A 7,991-nucleotide genomic window follows, 5' to 3' on the forward strand; every position below is an offset into this window, starting at 1 on the left:
GTATACCTCGCCTTACGTCGGTAATTGGTTCCAGGAGAACGACTTAAGTCGAAAAACGACGTAAGTCGAATTTACTTGTCTCCAAATCTACTTGTCACTAGGCTAAACCATAAATTGCCAATTCCGGTTCTGTATTTTATTTATTAATGCATTTTTAATAATGTATGGTTAATAAGGATCTATTTTAAGCTTACAAACAAATAAATTTCAGTTTTTAATATAGTACAGAAAAAAAGTAATCTGAAATATATACATTTATAAGTATGTACTGTAAATACAGTACGTACTTGTAAATGTATATATTTTAATATGATTTTATGTGCTTTAAACATTTTTCTAGTGATATTACGACTTCAATATTTGTGGCGGACAGACGTAAAGTCGAATAAAATGACTTAAATTTGATTTTTATTTTTCCATATACAGTACTTTTTTGACAAACGACGTATAATCGGGAACGACGTAACTCGAAACGACGTAAGTCGAGGTATATCTGTATTGAACAAAATACAATTCAGTTTTATATATGTCAAATCTAAATTTTGAGGATCCAAAATTCCAAAATACATTCTCTGCTTGTTTTAGTTCTGTCAAACATTACTATAAAATCTGTCAATATTGAGCTGTTTTTTGAGTGATGAAAAAGTTTTATTTTTTATAGAAAATATTAAATTATGAGAGAGATGAGTTATTGAAATGAAAACATTTCTCTCTTAATTATTGTAAGTTTGAGTTTTGCAAGCAATCCTGACCCGTGGGGTCCACATTGTCTGTAGAAATATTCTCTGGAATATAAAGTAAATTTGTTGAATACGAGGTCGTACAGTAAACAGAACTAAAAATCAAAGCACCACCAACATCTTCCTTAGATGTGAGAGCCAAGAAAGATCACACATTCAAATGCTTAGTGTTATATTGGCTCTTCATGTGTTGCTATAATTTGATTCTTAATAATACTGATTTCCTCAATGATACAGATTTTTCAAGTACATATGATCTCCATTACGCTGTATTCTGCAGTGACAATGATGATCTTTGACACAGACATATACAGAAATACTTCTCAGAATGTCAATACATTCATTTAGCTACTGGCAAGAATAGCTCAGATTGAAGCAGAACTCCAATAGAAGCACATGCAACAATACATTGTGGCATATGTATCTATAAATCTGGAGTAAATTGATCAATGCCAGTTTGTAAGTATTCTTGTAGTGTCGTCCCAGTTTACTATATCTACAGCCTTACATTATTGTGATTCCTGTGTTGTGCAGACTGTTGACAAAATATGATGTGATTATAATCCAAAAGCTTGATTAGATTATGATATACATTTAATTGTTTCTTAAAGTTAATAAATGAGTTTATTTAATGTAGATGTGTCTAATCGATTTTAGATTAAAGCAATAACAAGTTACGTAAGAGCAAACATACAGTAGCTTTGTTTGTTTCTTGTCAACAATGTTTACCAATTGCAATAATGTATTTTCATGAAGTAAATAAATAAAAGATTGAATGGAAATAGATGACAAACTAGTTTGAAAATAAACATTAAAGCGACACCAACAAGCATTACAATATTTAGTTGAATTTTTTAAAATCAATATCCTATACATTTGTAAGTTAATAAAACCCGACCCCTGTCAATCGAGTGCTTGCGAGATACAGAAGTGTTTACAAGGTAAAAAACCCTCTATTTTCGGGCTTCGATCCGAGGAAAATTCGATTTTTCGGTTTGTTCGCTTCCATTTGAACCGGCCATGTCGTAATACTTCTGTTCTACTAACGTTAAACAGGTTCTACGTTACTTTGATGATAATATACGCAAGTTTATTTATTATTATATTATTATTATTATTTATCAAATAATGGGTGGAAAGTACGCAGTCACTTTCTTAATTTAACAAAATGCAAAATACAGTCGAACCCCCTATAACACTGTTGATAATTCCGTTTTATATGAATTCCGTATTGTATGAGTCACTTAGATTTTACAAATACGTATGGCGGGCTGTGAACGGCTCGCGTATTTGTAAAATCTAAGTGACTCGTACAACATGGAATTCATATAAAACGGAATTATCAACAGTGTTATAGGATGGGTCAACTGTATTGAGTAAATGTGCAGTGATGAAAAGCATTACACATGTCCCCTCATCTGTTTTTCAATCACACTTCCTTTAATTCACTTCTTAAGAAGAAATGCTTTTATTGGTCGTCTTTTTGGAGATTGGGATGCAGAGGATGAGGATGAGGATGGAGTCACCCTACCGTATACATCATTACAGTGTACACACATACGCACACTCCCCCACACAAGTTTGATTTTAGATTTAGTTGTGTATTTAAGGTTTTAGAGTGGAAAGGATGATGGAGTGGAGCCTTCCTCCCCACTTTTAAAACATTAATTAAGATGCATTGTCATTGGACTTTGGCATGATCTTGAGTTTCGGACTTTCGTCCGGATTAGAAGTGGATGAAATTTGAAGACAAAGCAAGTTACATAAAAAAAAACAAGCATTTAATAATACTTTTCTCGTCACTCTTTTGTCTTTTAGCGTGTAAAATATTTATGGAAATATGTAAATGTGTACCGAAAGAAGAATAAGGATTGTTTAATGCATTTTTTGGGGCTGCACACTTATGGAAGAGAAATGAAGAAAATGTGTTAATTCTACAATATTTTTGCTTGCTTTGTTAGTAGAAACCACAAAATATTGAATATTTATCCCAACAGAAAAATATATGTCTTAATTTCTCTTATGCGCCTTCCGGTAGTTGCACCGAAAATGTGCGCAAAAATAATTTATACCAAAAAAATCTCTTCTTTCTTCTAAACTGGATTAATTATTTAACCTTTGATGTCGTTTATTGTTCAAATCGTAATATAAATCACTTTATTAGCCGATTCGAGAAAATAATTAAATTATAAAAAGATACCATTCGATCATTTAATCGAATATGGAATTTCATTTACATAATTCTTTTATTTTGTACGGAGAAATTAATTTCGAATAAAGAAATTAAAATATTTTTAGTGCAGTTATAAGAGCAGTCTAAAAATATTTGATTAGCAAACTGGAAAAACAATTTAGAATAAAAACTGGGTCGGGTTTCTAGTNGGGCTGTGAACGGCTCGCGTATTTGTAAAATCTAAGTGACTCGTACAACATGGAATTCATATAAAACGGAATTATCAACAGTGTTATAGGATGGGTCAACTGTATTGAGTAAATGTGCAGTGATGAAAAGCATTACACATGTCCCCTCGTCTGTTTTTCTTCTTAAGAAGAAATGCTTTTATTGGTCGTCTTTTTGGAGATTGGGATGCAGAGGATGAGGATGAGGATGGAGCCACCCTACCATATACATCCCCCACACAAGTTTGATTTTAGATTTAGTTGTGTATTTAAGGTTTTAGAGTGGAAAGGATGATGGAGTGGAGCCTTCCTCCCCACTTTGAAACATTAATTAAGATGCATTGTCATTGGACTTTGGCATGATCTTGAGTTTCGGACTTTCGTCCGGATTAGAAGTGGATGAAATTTGAAGACAAAGCAAGTTACATAAAAAAAACAAGCATTTAATAATACTTTTCTCGTTGCTCTTTCGTCTTTTAGCGTGTAAAATATTTATGGAAATATGTAAATGTGTACCGAAAGAAGAATAAGGATTGTTTAACGCATTTTTTGGGGCTGCACACTTATGGAAGAGAAATGAAGAAAATGTGTTAATTCTACAATATTTTTGCTTGCTTTGTTAGTAGAAACCACAAAATATTGAATATTTATCTCAACAGAAAGATATATGTCTTAATTTCTCTTATGCGCCTTCCGGTAGTTGCACCGAAAATGTGCGCAAAAATAATTTATACCAAAAAAATCTTTTCTTTCTTCTAAACTGGATTAATTATTTAACCTTTGATGTCGTTTATTGTTCAAATCGTAATACAAATCACTTTATTGGCCGATTCGAGAAAAGAATTAAATTATAAAAAGATACCGTTTGATCATTTAATCGATAATGGAATTTTATTTACATAATTCTTTTATTTTTTACGGAGAAATTAATTTCGAATAAAGAAATTAAAATATTTTTAGTGCAGTCTAAAAATATTTGATTAGCAAACTGGAAAAACAATTTAAAATAAAAACTGGGTCGGGTTTCTAGTACGGTTTGTTATTAACTTAATGTATACAGTATATAGAATTAGTCGAGGAAATTTAAATACATCAGAGATAATTATGTGAATTCTTTGTAATATTACCACTACACTTTTACATCATTGATGAGGATACAGTTGCATTTTAAAAATTGTCTTTCTTTTAATATGAATAGGTTATATACTTTTATGAAGGAGTAACATTCTATCCTCTTCGATAGTAGACTTGTTATATAAATGGCAACTCGACAAACCTGATTTTTGATTAAAGTTGGAAGATCTGTCGAATTAACTTAGCCTAATCATCCTCTGATAATTTGGCAGATTGTCTGGTGTAGATTTATTATTAATAATTGTATTTAGAGTTTGTCGGAGCCTAACTAGCTTGTCGTTGGTGAAAACCACTGGCCTTCTCTGGAGAATGTATTTTGTGTTTTGGGGCGTTTGCATCCTTTAAAGACCGGCACGAGAGAGTCAAAAGTGTGCAATTGTTAAAAGGAATAAACCAATGAAACTTGTCTAGTCACATCTCTGGTGTACTTGATTCAAAATTGTACTTACAATCGGTTATTTTTATAACTCGAGAATGATACTAGTCTTGATATGAAATTAATGTGACAAATATTATCTTTAAACGTGAATTTATTGTACGGGTGGTACTCTTATGTTTTTACAAGGTGCTACCCGAATAATATAGAAATTAATTAATTAATTAAGCAGAAGTATTTGTCCGATATAATAATCTTTTAACCGATTATGAGCTGGATAACTACCAAATTTTATTGGCCTTAGTCCATCTTTGCATGACTTAAAGTTACGTAATCTGTTACGTTTGAGTCAAAAATAAAATAATTACGAAAGTAGAATTTTTATAATTTAATAATTATAAGAAATCAATCAAAATATTAGAAGTCACTTATAAATTTAAACTGTGTCAATGAATTATCATTTGAAAGTTTGTCATTTATTTCTTTCTCTCTATTAGAGCCAATGTTAGACACATCTGGAAGTTAGATTGTTAAATATGTTAATGTTATAAGGGTAGTGTTACGGCACCCTCTGAATAAGCATTGGATATTTTTCTGTATTAACTGTACGGACTGTACTGTCGTACGTATTTACTATTGAGTCTGTACGGTCACTTTTGGCTGAATCAAACTGTTCCGAGGAACGTATTAAGTCAAAGTGCTTTAATGTGTATCTAATGATTAACATAGCCAAAAAAATAGACTGAAAATTTGGTGGATCGTTTGGTGCTAATGCACTTGTTTTAGTTTCATCATAATTATGGAAATAACATTAATTTTTTTCTTTTGTGCTGTGTAGTAGAATTTAATATAGTACTTTTAGAATTTTAGAAAATTATTTTCGGTTAAAGTATGAGTTATATGTCTTTATTGTATGTCTAATATATTTTTCGATCTCTGCATAAATAATACAGTAAGTATAAAACAGTCTTACGTGATTACCACGTGTAGATAAACACTTGTGGCCGTTGGCCATATTATTGTATTTAATAATTAATAATTCTATAAATGTAGGTTAGATCTTAAGGTTTTCTTGACCAAGAAAAAAAGACATTTTCTTAATTACTTTACTATCTGGCGGGGAGTGATGTCAAAAACAACGTTGTAAAATGAAAAGAAGAGGAGAAGAACGAAAAGGGATTTGGGCTCTCGACGGAAAAGGTCGAGGGGGATCGAGCTCTGAATCGGTCGGAACAGAGAAGAAAAGTGAAACTCGTCGAGGAGAAGCTATCCAGCCCGTTAAACGAGGTCAAGAACTTCCTGCTGGACTACCAATTTTATTGGACGGACTCGACACCGACAATATTGAAGAAAATGGATTATCGACGAGGAGAACGGGAGAGATCCGTCAAAGAAGGAGAAGAAAACCAAGGAAAGCTTCTTCGATAGGAGTAGATGATCAGAGACGACAGTAACCCCGCCCAGTATCACGGAGCATCCAGAGTAAAAACCCGGGATTTCCATCTTCCTCTTATTCTATCCTTATATTCTCCCTCTCTTTCCTTCTTATAGTTTGTAAGTAGATTAAGTATAGATATAGGCACTTATAAAAAATCGAGTTGTTTTATGTATCTCGGATTTTGTATCCTCACTGCCTACATGTTGGGATGCAATGTACAAAGAACCTGATAACATGTAGCGAAATAAAGAATAGTTTGTAAATTAACAAGAAAGTGTTTGTTAATCATTGTTTCGTTCGCGAAAAAACGGAAATAATAAAAAACGAACGAGGATACCGGAAGATTCCCCAAAAAATTCTCCCGGAGAAAAATGTCCGGAACAGTGCATGGTCTTCCTAATTCGAATTTGCTTGGCTCCATGAAGTTATAACTCGCCAATGAACTGAATTCGGGATCGGTGGATTTTTTATATAAACATTCATCATGCCTGCACCCTTCTTAGTTCCCAGCCACAAAAAGAACAAGAACGAAGAGGAGAGACATTTTAAAAAATGCATGCTTTGAACTGCATTTATTTTTAATGTAGTTTCTCCAAGTTCGTAACGAATGGGGTTTAGGGGTTTAAACCTATCTCTTAAGATTAAACTTGTATTGTTTTAATCGAATGTTTGAGTTGGCCGGATGGCCGAGCGGTCATGGTGGTAGCCTGCACCTCTGTGAAATCCATGATCGAATCCGGTCTGAGTCGAAAAAGCCTCTAATAAAACTTCTTACTAGAAACAAGGACAATGGGCTAACTTTATTAACTAATAAAGTTGACCGTTGTTTTTGTTTCTAGCCATTGTAACCCATAAACATCCCCTCTTAGCTTTGCAGCCTTCAACCTTATTTTGCCACTGAATTCGACCAACCAGCACACGCGTACTCGTATCGATGGCAGATGGACTACAAGTCAGAATTATAACATCTGGAATAACATTTCGAGGAAAAATTTATAGAAAAAGCTTTTAATTAAACTCACATAAAACGACAGTTTGTGAGTTTAATTAAATGGAATTTAAATTCCTATGAGTGGCCAACAGTATTTCTCGATTTCCCCAAATATTAGACAAGAAAGGTTCCAAAAGAAAGGAATTCCTCACCAAAAAAGATTATGTCATCTACTTTCTCGAGGGCCACGTTGTTCCATGCCTTAGATATAAAATGTAAAAACTCCACATTCTCATTGATGAGAGAAACTCCCTCATACAGATAATTTCTTCCCTTTTGATTTGTATGTCATTAATATAGTTTCCAACAATACTGATGACTCATTTATAGTTTTCGTGTTTCAGAGTAAGGCTGTGTTCACACTAGGCGTTTTTAAACGCGCGTTAGCTCGGCGTTCGACGAGCGTTTAGCGGAGCGTGCGCACTGGCTCGGTTTGGAAATGGATGTGGAAGTGATTGCTTGTGTGTGGCTCCTCTATCGTCGCTATAAAAGACGATGGCAGAGGCAAAGAGAATTTTGGGTGCACCCAATATTACGAGATAGACTGACGCATGAAATGTTTGCGACGTTGTATCCAAAACTAAGACAAAATAAATTCAAGTTTTTTAATTCTTTTAAAATATCTATAAAATCCTTTGACGATGGTTGGTCTCTTTTAGATTTCATCAATAAATAGATAAGTATCGAAATGATCGTTCTCCATTTCAGCACATATATCTCAAAGCGCTCGGCTGACGCCCGCAAAACGCGCGATCGCATGTACGGTAACATGGCAGCACATATATCTCAAAGCGCCCGTAAAGCGCTCGCAAAACGCGCGTTTTAACAAAAATCTATAAGCGCTCGCAAAACGCGCGTTTAACGCGCGCTTGGCTTTTGAGTGTGTACGGCTACATAGAACTCTTGGTTCTT

Source organism: Centruroides sculpturatus, unplaced genomic scaffold (assembly GCF_000671375.1).
Source record: "Centruroides sculpturatus isolate CEXI.00-Female unplaced genomic scaffold, Cexi_2.0 scaffold1911, whole genome shotgun sequence".
Lineage (NCBI taxonomy): Eukaryota > Metazoa > Arthropoda > Arachnida > Scorpiones > Buthidae > Centruroides > Centruroides sculpturatus.